General features: G+C 40.3%; 1 protein-coding gene across 1 annotated transcript in view; it reads left to right on the top strand.

Annotated features, from left to right (window-relative positions):
- The first annotated feature begins 1109 nt into the window (after window positions 1–1109).
- GNB3 (G protein subunit beta 3) overlaps window positions 1110–16248 on the top strand; it is a 32630-nt gene continuing 17491 nt past the window's right edge. The window contains exon 1 of the mRNA XM_073684860.1: window positions 1110–1514. The gene's annotated coding sequence lies outside the window, so the exon portion shown is untranslated. The remainder of the gene's footprint in view (window positions 1515–16248) is intronic.

Below are 16248 nucleotides of genomic sequence, written 5' to 3'. Positions count from 1 at the left end.
GAAAAACAGCCCCAAAGCATAATGCTGAACTCCACAATGCTTCACTGTGGGTATGGTGTTCTTTTGGTGATACGCATCCTTGACTTAGTGTCAAGCATACCTTTTGGAATTATATCCAAAAAGTTCCACCATCAGACCATAAAACATTTTCCCACATGCTTTTGACAAAACATAGCCGGCCTTGGATGTTTTCCTATGTAAGAAAAGGTTTCTATTTTGCTCCCCTATCCCACAGGCCAGACATATGAAGAATATGGGAGTTTTTCGTCACATGCAGTACACAACCAGAAATGGCCAGAAATTCCTGCAGCTCCTTTAATGTTGCTATAAGCCTCTTCGCAGCCTCCCATACCAATTTTCCTCTTCTCTGTTCATCAGTTTTTGAGGGACATCCACTTCTAGGTAACATCACTATTATGCCAAATTTAGGCCATTTCTTGTGATGTCTTCACAGTGTCCATGGTAGATCTAATGCCTTGGAATTTTTTTGTACCCTTCTCCTGACTGGTAACTTTCAGCAGTGAGATTCCTTTGCTGTGTTGTCAGCTGTTTACGGCTTGTGCTGTAAAATGCAAATGAGAAAATGTCAGAAAAATCCTTCTAGAAGAGCAAAACTTTCTCTGGAGTTAATCAGAATCCCTGTAAATGACTGCAGCTGTGTACTGACTACAATGTACCATGAGTGTAAATGTGATTGGCTGATTCTGAACACAACCACATCCCCTATAATAATAGGGTGTTCACACTTATTTTAGTTTTGTTCTTTTTATTCCCCCCCTTCAAAATGATTTCAGTTTGTTTCTCAATGGATTTGTACAGATTATGGGCAACATAAAAGGTGGAAAATGTTCTGAAATGATTCTTCTTAATATGATTTTTTTTACATGACAAAAAAATGGCATTTTCATAGGGGTGTGTAAACTTTCTATATCCACTGTACATACACACACACATACATACATACACTAATCACCTACATACACACTCACACACGCAGCCTTTGATTTCCTGGCTCCTGTTCTCCCATTTGCAAACTGCTTTGCATTTAAGCATTTAACTCCAAATCGGCTTTTAGCCTCATTCCTTCTCCTCCTCCAACACCAGCCCCCTCCCGTCTGTTTCCCCCTCCCCTGGAGTGCTCTCTCATACCTCCGCAGTCCACAGGGCAGGTGGGAGAACTAGATTACTAGGAGAAAGGAAAGGGAAGCAAGTGGAGGGGAGCGATCCCACTACTTTGGAGTAAAGGGAGCGACCCCCTCTACTAAGGTGTAAGGGTCTGACCCGTAGGACAAAAGTGGAGAAAGGAACAGAGAAGAAAGAATTGAGGCATTAAAAAGGAGTAACAAAGAACAGAAAATACACGACGACACAGAAGACAACTGGGAAGAAAGGAGCGGAGACTTAGGAGGAGAAGGACCACCTGCGAGGAGGACCACTCCAAAAGTTTCATGATAGAGCAGTAGAAGAAGAGCAGAGTCAGAGCCACAGAGAGAAGAGGGATCCTACACTCACAGGTAAGATGACCTGAAGACGTCCGATAATAAGACGTCTTATATATGGAATAGGGGATAGATATAGAGGATATCTACTAATGGAATAGGAGATGTGTATTACAACCCCGAATAAGATCATCACTACACCTCCCAACATGATCGGACCAAAAAGTACAATTCTATTATACTCAATACAAAGAAGACTACAACCCCCACCATGATCATAATTCTGGTCCCGATCATAATACAATTACATTATTGACCTATTTTATCTCTACACACACAGTACTACACCTCCCAACATGACCCCCTGGGCGTAATTAAAATAATATTTCTATTATAGTCTATACAAAAAGCACTACTACTCCCAATGTGAAAAAAATACCGCACAAGACCATTATATAATTCCATTGTACTTAATATATCAAATACCACAACCCCCAACATGACCCGACCACTGGACACGATTATAATGATATTCTATAATTCTTTATACGTAGAGCACTACAACCCCCAACATTACTCGACCACTGGACACGATTATAATGATATTCTATAATTCTTTATACGTAGAGCACTACAACCCCCAACATGACCCGATCACTGGACATGATTATAATGATATTCTATTATTCTTTATACATAGAGCACTACAACCCCCAACATGACCCGACCACTGGACATGATTATAATGATATTCTATTATTCTTTATACGTAGAGCACTACAACCCCCAACATGACCCGACCACTGGACATGATTATAATGATATTCTATTCTCTATACGTAGAGCACTACAACCCCCAACATTACCAGACCACTGCACATGATTATAATGATATTCTATTATTCTCTATACGTAGAGCACTACAACCCCCAACATTACCAGACCACTGCACATGATTATAATGATATTCTATTATTCTCTATACGTAGAGCACTACAACCCCCAACATTACCAGACCACTGCACATGATTATAATGATATTTTATTATACTCTGTACATAAAGGACTATAACCCTCATTTAGACCCAAAAGCTGGACATGATTATAGTATTGCTCTGTCATACTCTATACATAAGAGACTACAACCCCCAGCATGATCCAACCACAAGACATGATTATAATATAATTCTTTTATAGTCTATACATATAAGACTACAACCCCCAGCATGATACGACCACTGGACACAACTCTACTATTCTATTATGCCCTATGAATAGAGCACTACAACTCCCAACATGACCCGTCCATTCGTCATGAATATAATAAAATACCTTTATACGCTACACATTGAAAACTAAGACCCCCAATGTGAATCGCCTGCAGGATATGTCCAAATAACAATTCTACTATGCTTTACTTAGAATACTACAACCCCCAACATGACCTGAGATATTAGCACAACCATAGTATACGGTAGTTTTATTATTCCCTATACATAGAAATCTACAACTCTCATCATGACCTATTGCTGGATGTGGGCATAATACAATTCTGTTGAACTCTAAACATAGAAGACTACAACTCCCATCATGAGCTGACTGCATGGACGTCATCATTATAGTAGTGCTCCACTGAAACAGTCCTGATATTTTTGTTCACAATGAGCTTTGTATACACATATATTCGGTCCAGTATATGATTTGTTTACTACGCTATGGAGTATGTTGGCGCCATATGATAATGGCTATAATGATGGATACGCTCTTGCCTCTGTTATTTTCCTATGCGTTGGTCATGGGGATTATCCCCGCACCCCGTGCCTCTGCTTTGCATGTGCGCTGTGTTATGGCGGCATTATTTACCAGCCTCCTGTTGCGACGTATTTGTATATTTTCTACTTCTCGTATTATTAGCGCCACCAAGACGTCAGTGTAGAAGACATACAGTACAATGGTCGGACTCGTTCCTCCATACTGGTGATGTCAGCGATATACAATATGCGTAAATATTGCCGCCGCTCGTGTTGATAGAGCTCCATAGGCAAACACAAGCTAAAACCGCAAATATTTGCTGGAGATCCCTGCCCTCCGGAGCTTACAGTCTAATGGAAAATAGCTACATCATCTAAAGTGGCGGCGCTCTCCTCTAACAGCCGCGTGGATTTTCTTGCTATATACTGTATATACATTTTTTTCACACACTTTAAGGTGAATTCCATTTTTACCGATATTTCACTGTTGTAATCTATACATTGTGCCAAGACACTTTGTAATTACATCACTGGACTGTTTTTGCACAGATTTTGTGTTATTTCAAGTCTTTTTATTCACTTGTATACGGAGCTGATGGCAGCCATTGAAAGCGGACACTATTCTAGCTCCGCCCCCTGTCAGTCATCTGACCTAACAACTGAGTTCTAACTATGTAACTGCCGCCTGAGCTCCCACAATGCACTGCTTCCTAGAAATTAAAGAGAAAAATCCTGAATTTAGTTTTACACCTGAATAGAGGAGAAAATAATGTATAATTCAGGGTCAGTACAAGATATAAATGACACGTCTAACAATTAGAGATCTTAGGGCGTAACAGTAGCACTTAATGCCCATCTCCAATCAGGTGATCATTACTAGCCAATTAGCTTAGAGAAATGCATTTGCATATGCCATGTGCTTCCTTGCGGTACCACCCTTTTGTCAAATTATTAAGGTTTTGGAAAAGTCTAATTGACAACCAATAGGGCCCAGCCACCATTACTGTCCCATAAAGACTGTCACTACAGCAAATCGGTGATCGGTGTACACAGCCCCATTCTGTATTGCTCAAAGTGAGGCAAATGGAAGCCATTTTGGATGTCACCCTCTGGATAGCACATTCATGAATGGTTACCCATAGTAACCAATCACAGCACAGCTTTCTTTTTACCAGAGCTGTTTAAAAGATGAAAGCTGCACTGTGATTGGTTGCCATGGGCAACTTCAGCCATGTGCATTTCCAAGTTTGCCTTACCTTCATATATAGTGATGCAGACATTTATACCCCATTGCTACAGACTGGTATACAGATACAGACACATACCAATGTATATATATATAAATAAATATAAATGTGTATAATATATATAAATATATATATATAAATATAAATGTGGTCTGTATATACAGTACAGACCAAAAGTTTGGACACACCTTCTCATTTAAAGATTTTTCTGTATTTTCATGACTATGAAAATTGTACATTCACACTGAAGGCATCAAAACTATGAATTAACACATGTGGAATTATATACTTAACAAAAAAGTGTGAAACAACTGAAAATATGTCTTATATTCTAGGTTCTTCAAAGTAGCCACCTTTTGCTTTGATGACTGCTTTGCACACTCTTGGCATTCTCTTGATGAGCTTCAAGAGGTAGTCACCGGAAATGGTTTTTACTTCACAGGTGTGCCCTGTCAGGTTTAATAAGTGGGATTTCTTGCCTTATAAATGGGGTTGGGACCATCAGTTGTGTTGTGCAGAAGTCAGGTGGATACACAGCTGATAGTCCTACTGAATAGACTGTTAGAATTTGTATTATGGCAAGAAAAAAGCAGCTAAGTAAAGAAAAACGAGTGGCCATCATTACTTTAAGAAATGAAGGTCAGTCAGTGCGAAAAATTGAGAAAACTTTGAAAGTGTCCCCAAGTGCAGTTGCAAAAACCATCAAGAGCTACAAAGAAACTGGCTCACATGAGAACCGCCCCAGGAAAGGAAGACCAAGAGTCACCTCTGCTTCTGAGGATAAGTTTATCCGAGTCACCAGCCTCAGAAATCGCAGGTTAACAGCAGCTCAGATTAGAGACCAGATCAATGCCACACAGAGTTCTAGCAGCAGACACATCTCTACAACAACTGTTAAGAGGAGACTTTGTGCAGCAGGCCTTCATGGTAAAATAGCTGCTAGGAAACCACTGCTAAGGACAGGCAACAAGCAGAAGAGACTTGTTTGGGCTAAAGAACACAAGGAATGGACATTAGACCAGTGGAAATCTGTGCTTTGGTCTGATGAGTCCAAATTTGAGATCTTTGGTTCCAACCACCGTGTCTTTGTGCGACGCAGAAAAGGTGAAAGGATGGACTCTACATGCCTGGTTCCCACCGTGAAGCATGGAGGAGGAGGTGTGATGGTGTGGGGGTGCTTTGCTGGTGACACTGTTGGGGATTTATTCAAAATTGAAGGCATACTGAACCAGCACGGCTACCACAGCATCTTGCAGCGGCATGCTATTCCATCCAGTTTGCGTTTAGTTGGACCATCATTTATTTTTCAACAGGACAATGACCCCAAACACACCTCCAGGCTGTGTAAGGGCTATTTGACCAAGAAGGAGAGTGATGGGGTGCTACGCCAGATGACCTGGCCTCCATAGTCACCAGGCCTGAACCCAATCGAGATGGTTTGGGGTGAGCTGGACCGCAGAGTGAAGGCAAAAGGGCCAACAAGTGCTAAGTATCTCTGGGAACTCCTTCAAGATTGTTGGAAGACCATTTCCAGTGACTACCTCTTGAAGCTCATCAAGAGAATGCCAAGAGTGTGCAAAGCAGTCATCAAAGCAAAAGGTGGCTACTTTGAAGAACCTAGAATATAAGACATATTTTCAGTTGTTTCACACTTTTTTGTTAAGTATATAATTCCACATGTGGTAATTCATAGTTTTGATGCCTTCAGTGTGAATGTAAAATTTTCAAAGTCATGAAAATACAGAAAAATCTTTAAATGAGAAGGTGTGTCCAAACTTTTGGTCTGTACTGTATATATATATATATATATATATATATATATATATATATATATATTTATATATATATTGCCAGTTTCTCGCATGGAATAGCCTTCATTTCTAAGAACAAGAATAGACTGTTGAGTTTCACATGAAAGTTCTCTTTTTCTGGCCATTTTGAGAGTTTCATAGAACAAACAAATGTAATGCTCCAGATTCTAAACTAGCTCAAAGGAAGGTCAATTTTATAGCTTCTCAAATCAGCCAAACCATTTTCAGCTGGGCTAACATACTTGTGCAAGGGTTTTCTAGGGTTTTCTAAACATCCATTAGCTTCTTACACAGTTATCAAACACAATGTACCATTAAAACACTGGAGTGGTGGTTGTTGGAAATGGGCCTCTATACACCTATGTAGTTATTGCAATAAAAACAAGACGTTTGCAGCTAGAATAGTCATTTACCACATTAACAATGTATAGAGTGTATTTCTGATTCATTTAATGTTAGCTTCATTGAAAAAAAATGTGCTTTTCTTTAAAAAATAATGAAATTTCTAAATTACCCCAAACTTTTGAACGGTAGTGTACATGTAAATAAATTACGGTCCATACTCGGATCGTGTTTTTGAGTTGTCTGAATATGCTCACAACAAGCTGAGATCTAGGCTGCTTTTTGCGCCATTCTTGTCCTGACAGACCGTATTAGCTATCCCTGATGAAATTGTGAAACACAAGAAAAATCTAGTGATCCAGAGGAGCCGCTATTTGTCAAAATCCATCATATTACACTGACGATGAGGAAGGAAAGACACTGGGTGTTGCGTGCAAGGACCTCACACTATTCGCTATAATGTTTATATCACCTCTGAAGAGGAATCTGCAAACAGCTCCCTATATCTCAGCTTCCAGGATGGATATGAATAGAAGTTGGTTAAAGCGGTTAAGTCATAAAGACAACCCCTGGCCATACGCTCTATAGGGGTATATGGACATCATAGAGCAGAGTCCCTCACTTGGGACATAGAGCCGAGCTATACAAGCAGCTTACATAGACGTCCATAAGTATAAATGGCCACTATGTAATTTATTATTTTGCCTGATGGTTTGCATTTTGAAGCGGGTTGCCCAGTCTTTCTACCCACGTCCTATGGCTGACGACTGCGGTTATCCTCCATTTTTCTCCATAAACTTGGCACAACTTTGTCGTCTAGAACTAGCGCCCCTGCATGCAGTGTCGTTACAGATGTACCTGAGTTGAGATTGTCAGACGCGCAGCGCTTACTTTGTATTGCGATTGTTACGATTTTACATAGGACTGCTGTTAAATCTTTACGTCACACAGACTCGGAGAATTAAGTGACAAATTGAGCTCTGCTACATCGCTATCTGCCCCTGATCCTCCCTCCGGTCCCCCCTATTCCTCCGCTGCAGATTAGTCTTTGTCTCACTGTTATGTGACGTCTGGCATCGGATACACGTCTTCATATCACACCAGTCCCTACATTTGCAGCTTTAGGAAATTGCGAAATTCATTTATCTGCTTAAAGAGGCAGAGAGGCCACCATCTGTCGGGTCTTGTGAGCGTCACAGAGAAAGTTTATAGAGCCGGCGACATTGCAGAAACCTCAGATTTTTTTTTTTTTAAATAAGCTGCCTCCAAATAAGGAGCAGAGGCGGCGACATGGGAGGAAAACGGCAGCGGTAGCAAAATCGTTAGATGAAAATCACGAGTGATTGACAGGAGAGGGATTTGGTAATTAATGGAGGATTTACGCAGTTATCCGGGAGCAACTGATGCCATCCGAACGGCCACTTCCAGGAAAAATTAAGAAGAGAAATTAAGAGGCTCAAAAACAAAAGATTAAAGGGGTCGTGTTTACTAGAGGGGAAAGCATGGGGCAGGTCTAGGGACCATTTTAGGTGATGATAAATGTCACATCACTCATAGAGATCTAAATGATATATGTAGTTATTAATACAGCATGCGTCTGTACAGAAGAGGCCTGCAATGTATATATATATATATATATATATATATATATATATATATATATATATATATATATATATATATATATATACAGCTCTGGCAAAAATTAAGAGACCACTGCAAAATTTTCATTTTCTCTGATTTTTCTCTTTATAGATATATTTTTGAGTAAGATGTACATTGTTGTTTTATTCTATAAACTATTGACAACATGTCTCCGAAATTCAAAGCTAAAAATTTTGTATTTATTTGCAGCAAATGATAAAGAGTCAAAATACTAAAAAAGAACCAGTGCTTTCGGACCTCAAATTACTCATGTTTTAACTCAGGAACAGTTCAGAAATCAATATTTGATGGACTAACCATGATTTTTAATCACAGCTTTCATGCATCTTGGCTGCTTTCCACCAGTCTTCCCATACTTTCCAATAGAAAACTGTTCAGTGGTCTCTTAATTTTTGCCAGAGCTGTATATATATCTATATATATATATATATATATATATATATATATATATATATATATATACACACACACATGAGAAACATAAGAATATACAGTGAGGAATATAAGTATGATACACTGCCAATTTTGCCAGTTTTCCCACCTGCAAAGAATGGAGAGGGCTGTAATTTTTATCGTAGGTATACTTCACCTGTGAGAGACAGAATCTAAAAATAAGAAACAGAAAATCACATTGTATGATTTTTCATAATTAATTAGCATTTTATTGCATGAAATAACTGTTTGATCACCGACCAACCAGAAAGAATTCTGTCTCTCACAGACCTGTTAGTTTTTCTTTAAGAAGCTCTCCTACTCATTTAAGAAGCTCCCTGCACTCATTACCTGTATTAATTGCACCTGTTTGAACACGTTACCTGTATAAAAGACACCTGTGCATACACTCAGTCACACTCCAACCTCTCCACCATGGCCAAGACCAAAGAGCTGTCTAAGGACACCAGGGACAAAATTGTAAACCTGCACAAGGCTGGGATGGGCTACAGGACAATAGGCAAGCAGCTTGGTGAGAAGGCACTGTTGGCACAATTATTAGAAAATGGGCACACTTATTAAAAAAATGGAAGAAACACAAGATGACTGTCAATCTTCCTCAGTCGGGAGTCCATGCAAGATCTCACTTCGTGATTCTGAGAAAGGTCAGGAATCTGCCCAGACCTACATGGGAGTACCTGGTCAATGACCTGAAGAGAGCTGGGACCACAGTGTCAAACATTACCGTTAGTAACACACTACGTCGTCATGGATTAAAATCCTGCAGGGCACGCAAGGTCCCCCTGCTGACGCCAGCACATGTCCAGGCCCCTTTGAAGCTCGCCATTGACCATCTGGATGATCCAGAGGAGGCATGGGAGAAGGTCATGTGGTCAAATGTGACCAAAATAGAAGTTTTTGCTATTAACTCCACTCGCCATATTTGGAGGAAGAAGAAGGATGAGTACAACCCCAAGAACACTGTCCCAACTGTGAAGCATGGTGGGGGAAACATCATACTTTGTGGATGATTTTCTGCAAAGGGGACAAGACGACTGCACAGTATTGAACGGAGGATGGATGGGGTCATGTATCTCAAGATTTTGGCCAACAACCTCCTTCCCTCAGTAAGATCATTGAAGATGGGTCATGATTGAGTCTTCCAGCATCACAGTGACCTGAAACACACAGCCAGGGCAACTAAGGAGTGTATCCGTACGAAGCATTTTAAGGTCCTAGAGTGGCCTAGCCAGTCTCCAGACCTGAACCCAAGAGAAAATCTTTGAAGGGAGCTGAAACTCAATGTTGCCCAGTGACAGCTCCAAAACCTGAAAGATCTGGAGAAGATCTGTATGGAGGAGTGGGCCAAAATCCCTGCTGCAGTGTGTGCAAACTGGGTCAAGAACGACAGGAAACGTCTGACCTCTGTAATTGCAAACAAAGGTTTCTGTACCAAATATTAAGTTCTGTTGTTCTATTGTATCAAATACTTATTTAATGCAATAAAATGCAAATTAATTATGTAAAAATCATACAATGTGATTTTCTGTTTTTCTTAGATTCTGTCTCTCACAGGTGAAGTATTCTTTGTAATTGGGAAAACTCCCCACTGTATAATACAAAACTGCATGTGAAAAAAATCATACAGAATTTTCTGTATGATTTTTTTCTGTATGATTTTTTTCTCATGCAATTTTGCATTTTATATTCTTATGTTTCTCATGAAAAAGGTCTGTTGACCGAAATGTTGGCGCTCTTCTGTACAGACGCATGCTATATTAATAAATACGTATATTTGGATTTATATGAGTGCTGTGGCATTTATCATCACCTGTATCTCCACTACCACGGAGCACCAAACATCTACCGTTGAGTGCCTGCCATATTTTCCTCTAGTGACCATTTTAGGGATAGCACGGTAGTGTGTGGAGGGAGAGTTAATTGCTTCAAAGTACCTAAAATAATATACAACAATTGTAAAAAAAAATAATTAGTCTTATTTTTATTTTTAAATTACCATTTTGTATACAGTTACTGTACCAACCTATGCATTGCCATGGTAACAGACTACAAACAAACCATGTTTGTAGTCTGATCCTCAGTTGTGGGCTCTCCACTTCCTCCCTTGCGCTCTTCTTGAATACCTAAAGATAATAGAAAAGTTAAAAAGATAAGAGAAAACAGATTATTTGTAGTCTTCAACCATGAAAACACACAAGTCTGCACAGGAGCTGCATACACAAAACGGTAGGAAAGCATCTGCATGTAAACTATTTGCAAAATTATCTCCTGTGTTGCCTCTGCATTGTAATGGAGAAGAGAGATTGAAGTCCCATATGCACCTGCAGCGATGCCTGTCCTGGTAGAAAGGATGGCGGTCGTGGTGTTACTGCCCTTGTTCATATTTTACATCACTTTGGTGCTTGGATTGTTTACACTGCAACTTTACATCTTCAGATTATTTTATGCTGCTGTCCTGTGTCAAGAGTTACATACAGTTTGTGTCAATTTCTATCTCTACACTGACTAGAGCCCTTACACCTGCTTTTATGCAGTTCCTGGGTGACAGCTTGTATTATACTCCAGAGCGGCACTCACTATTCTGCTGGTGGTGTCACTGTGTACATACATTACATTACTGATCCTGAGTTACATCCTGTATTATACTCCAGAGCTGCACTCACTATTCTGCTGGTGCAGTCACTGTGTACATACATTACATTACTGATCCTGAGTTACATCCTGTATTATACTCCAGAGCTGCACTCACTATTCTGCTGGTGGAGTCACTGTGTACATACATTACATTACTGATCCTGAGTTACATCCTGTATTATACTCCAGAGCTGCACTCACTATTCTGCTGGTGGAGTCACTGTGTACATACATTACATTACTGATCCTGAGTTACATCCTGTATTATACTCCAGAGCAGCACTCACTATTCTGCTGGTGGAGTCACTGTGTACATACAGTACAGACCAAAAGTTTGGACACACCTTCTCATTTAAAGATTTCTCTGTATTTTCATGACTTTGAAAATTGTACATTCACACTGAAGGCATCAAAACTATGAATTAACACATGTGGAATTATATACTTAAAAAAAAGTGTGAAACAACTGAAAATATGTCTTATATTCTAGGTTCTTCAAAGTAGCCACCTTTTGCTTTGATGACTGCTTTGCACACTCTTGGCATTCTCTTGATGAGCTTCAAGAGGTAGTCACCGGAAATGGTTTTCACTTCACAGGTGAGCCCTGTCAGGTTTAATAAGTGGGATTTCTTGCCTTATAAATGGGGTTGGGACCATCAGTTGTGTTGTGCAGAAGTCTGGTGGATACACAGCTGATAGTCCTACTGAATAGACTGTTAGAATTTGTATTATGGCAAGAAAAAAGCAGCTAAGTAAAGAAAAACGAGTGGCCATCGTTACTTTAAGAAATGAAGGTCAGTCAGTCCGAAAAATTGGGAAAACTTTGAAAGTGTCCCCAAGTGCAGTTGCAAAAACCATCAAGCGCTACAAAGAAACTGGCTCACATGAGGACCGCCCCAGGAAAGGAAGACCAAGAGTCACCTCTGCTTCTGAGGATAAGTTTATCTGAGTCACCAGCCTCAGAAATCGCAGGTTAACAGCAGCTCAGATTAGAGACCAGGTCAATGCCACACAGAGTTCTAGCAGCAGACACATCTCTACAACAACTGTTAAGAGGAGACTTTGTGCAGCAGGCCTTCATGGTAAAATAGCTGCTAGGAAACCACTGCTAAGGACAGGCAACAAGCAGAAGAGACTTGTTTGGGCTAAAGAACACAAGGAATGGACATTAGACCAGTGGAAATCTGTGCTTTGGTCTGATGAGTCCAAATTTGAGATCTTTGGTTCCAACCACCGTGTCTTTGTGCGACGCAGAAAAGGTGAACGGATGGACTCTACATGCCTGGTTCCCACCGTGAAGCATGGAGGAGGAGGTGTGATGGTGTGGGGGTGCTCTGCTGGAGACACTGTTGGGGATTTATTCAAAATTGAAGGCATACTGAACCAGCATGGCTACCACAGCATCTGGCAGCGGCATGCTATTCCATCCGGTTTGCGTTTAGTTGGACCATCATTTATTTTTCAACAGGACAATGACCCCAAACACCCCTCCAGGCTGTGTAAGGGCTATTTGACCAAGAAGGAGAGTGATGGGGTGCTACGCCAGATGACCTGGCCTCCACAGTCACCAGACCTGAACCCAATCGAGATGGTTTGGGGTGAGCTGGACCGCAGAGTGAAGGCAAAAGGGCCAACAAGTGCTAAGCATCTCTGGGAACTCCTTCAAGATTGTTGGAAGACCATTTCCGGTGACTACCTCTTGAAGCTCATCAAGAGAATGCCAAGAATGTGCAAAGCAGTCATCAAAGCAAAAGGTGGCTACTGTGAAGAACCTAGAATATAAGACATATTTTCAGTTGTTTCACACCTTTTTGTTAAGTATTTAATTCCACATGTGTTAATTCATAGTTTTGATGCCTTCAGTGTGAATGTACAATTTTCATAGTCATGAAAATACAAAAAAATCTTTGAATGAGAAGGTGTGTCCAAACTTTTGGTCTGTACTGTACATTACATTACTGATCCTGTACTGGTCCTGAGTTATATCCTGTATTATACTACAGAGCTGCACTCACTATTCTGCTGGTGCAGTAACTGTGTACATACATTACATTACTGATCTTGAGTTACATCCTGTATTATACTCCAGAGCTGCACTCACTATTCTGCTGGTGCAGTCACTGTGTACATACATTACATTACTGATCCTGTACTGATCCTGAGTTACATCCTGTATTATACTCGAGAGCTGCACTCACTATTCTGCTGGTGCAGTCACTGTGTACATACATTACATTACTGATCCTGTACTGATCCTGAGTTACATCCTGTATTATAATCCAGAGCTGCACTCACTATTCTGCTGGTGGAGTCACCGTGTACATGCATTACATTACTGATCCTGTAATGATCCTAAGTTACATCCTGTATTATACTCCAGAGCTGCACTCACTATTCTGCTGGTGGAGTCACTGTGTACATACATTACATTACTGATCCTGTACTGATCCTGAGTTACATCCTGTATTATACTCCAGAGCTGCACTCACTATTCTGCTGGTGGAGTAACTGTGTACATACATTACATTGCTGATCCAGAGTTATATCCTGTATTATACTCCAGAGCTGCACTCACTATTCTGCTGGCGCTCTCTATTGGCTCACAGTCTCTCTTCAGAGCTTGCTTCATAACTCAGCATTCCTAGCAGTGTACAAAAAAAGTTAGGAAGTCAATTTAGCAAACAGCGCCCTATATCTCCTCTTCCTGAACTGCGATTTTGATGTCAACGAACTAGTCACTTTATTTAAAAGTTATGTTTTCTTACCCCTGAAAATCATCCACTAGATGTCTCTCTTCTGTGTAGCTTGCTGCCCGCTGCCTGTTGCGAAGTGTAATCCAACTACAACAGCGAAGACACCAAGAAGGAATACAGGAAATGAGTCGGGGTCTTTATCTCTCTACAGGAAATGAGGGCGGGTTTTTCTTTCTCTCTGCTCATGCTCTTATGCAGTGAATGCTGTGAAGTGAAGGGAAAGGACGTTCCAGCACCCATAGTGCTGGCAGAATACTTATGAAAAGGAACTACCCATTCAAAAAGAGTGGGTGCCAAGCTACTGAGCATAAGAATCAGGACAGTTCCCATACATATTAGCCTGGTATGTTCATAAATAGCCATTTAAGCTTGTGATGAATGAGGGTAGCTGCACTTTACGGGACTGATTGGTATGGCAGACACATTACATTTTAATAGAAGAAAACGCCCTTAACACCTTCCTGCTATGACACATACTGGTACGTCACCACGACTGTCATCTTTGTACTCCCAGTGATATCCAACTTGTGGCTGAACTTCAGCTGTTATAAGCGATCAGACGATCGCAGGTTCAAGTCCTCTAAGAGGACTAAAATATAAAGCAAAAAAATAAAAAGGTTTAAAAAAAAATGAGAAAATAACAATCCGAATCACCCCTCCGACACAAAGACACCTTTTCCCCCATTAATTATAAAGAAAAAATAGACATTCTTGGTATCGCCACGTCCGTAAAAGTCTGATCTATCAAAATTTAATTTGATACAAATAATAAACACTATAATCTGAAAAATATGTAAAAAGAAAAATTACTGGTTTCAGGCAATGGAATCACAAACCAAACTTTTTTTTACAAAATTCTACATTTTTATGCACCACTTAAGTGTATACAAGTGTGAGATCAGCGTCACCGTACTGACACAGAGAATCATGTTGCAAGTCACTTATGCCACAAAATGAAGGCTGTAAAATTTAAAAAAAAAAAAAAACAATGGCGGAATCATGTTTTTTTAATTTTTTTTTATTTTACTGCTTTTTATTTTTTTTTTCCCCATTTTTCAATGGTAAAATAAATGATGTAATTGAAAACTACAACTAGTCCTGCAAAGAAAAAAAAAAAAAGAATCCCTCATCCGACTATTTTGGCAGAAAAATAAGGAAAGGAGAAGAACACAAAAAAGAGACGCTCAAAAATGAAAAATTGCACTGACGCTAAGGGGTTAGGTTTCGCTGTACATCATTCTTTTAGGGATGCATTTAATATATACATCTAGACTAGTGTAAAGGAGAAAATTACTATTATGCTTGTGAAGTTGAGGGTGAGGTGGCCGGAGGGCCAATGGAGCCGGCCCCGATCATGGCTTTTATTCCAGATGGACCCCTCCCTATTCCATTATGTGCTGTGTGCTATTTGTGGTGCAGTTGAATGCAGTCTATTGTCCTCTGCTATCAGCTTTTTAGGGTAGAGAGAGGCTGACTATTGCACATCACATCGGTGCCAGATCAGACATAGGGTATGTTTGTCAGTCTGTAATGATTCATAAATCTGCATGGGAGCTGCAGACACAAAACCGAGATTCCAGATAATCTGGAGCAATAATAAAGGATTGCAAAAGTATTCACTCCCTTTATAGGGTAGAAAGTGATGGCAAAACATTAGGATGGTCCATCACTTCTCAGTCAATTAGGGTAAAACGTTCGGGGGCCTTCCTTATTACGAATAAGGATGGTCGGAAGCCAAAGGGATATGCCGAAGGGATGCCAGGCCCTTCTTTCTCTGGATCTCCACATATCCTAGTGTAAAGATTAGGAAATATATAAGGAGAAAGAGGCTCAATGGTTGCTCCTCTTCGACCTTATGGGACTAAAGGGTGATTTGACCCTTGACCAGTACTTCACTCTCTATTAGAAATACACAGTTTCATGCCACCCATGCAGAAGTGGACCGTGCCCAGCTAGGCTAACCTCTCACCAGGGGCCCCATGGATCATGGGTACATATGTCCTGGCCGCCAAATGGACTAGAACGGTCCTTGCATGATTGGTCTCTGTGGGAACAGAAAGTGTCTCTTGTGCCCGGAGCTCAAATTCTATGGATAAACTAGGCAAATCCGGGAGGACTTAAAGTGCACGATTTGCATAGTATTAATGGCGCGA

The sequence above is a fragment of the Phyllobates terribilis genome, unplaced genomic scaffold (assembly GCF_046119375.1).
Source record: "Phyllobates terribilis strain yellow unplaced genomic scaffold, ASM4611937v1 Scaffold_5__5_contigs__length_657084704, whole genome shotgun sequence".
Taxonomy (NCBI): domain Eukaryota; kingdom Metazoa; phylum Chordata; class Amphibia; order Anura; family Dendrobatidae; genus Phyllobates; species Phyllobates terribilis.
The sequence above is the reverse complement of the archived record's forward strand: the minus strand, read 5'-3'. Positions and strand labels throughout refer to the sequence as shown.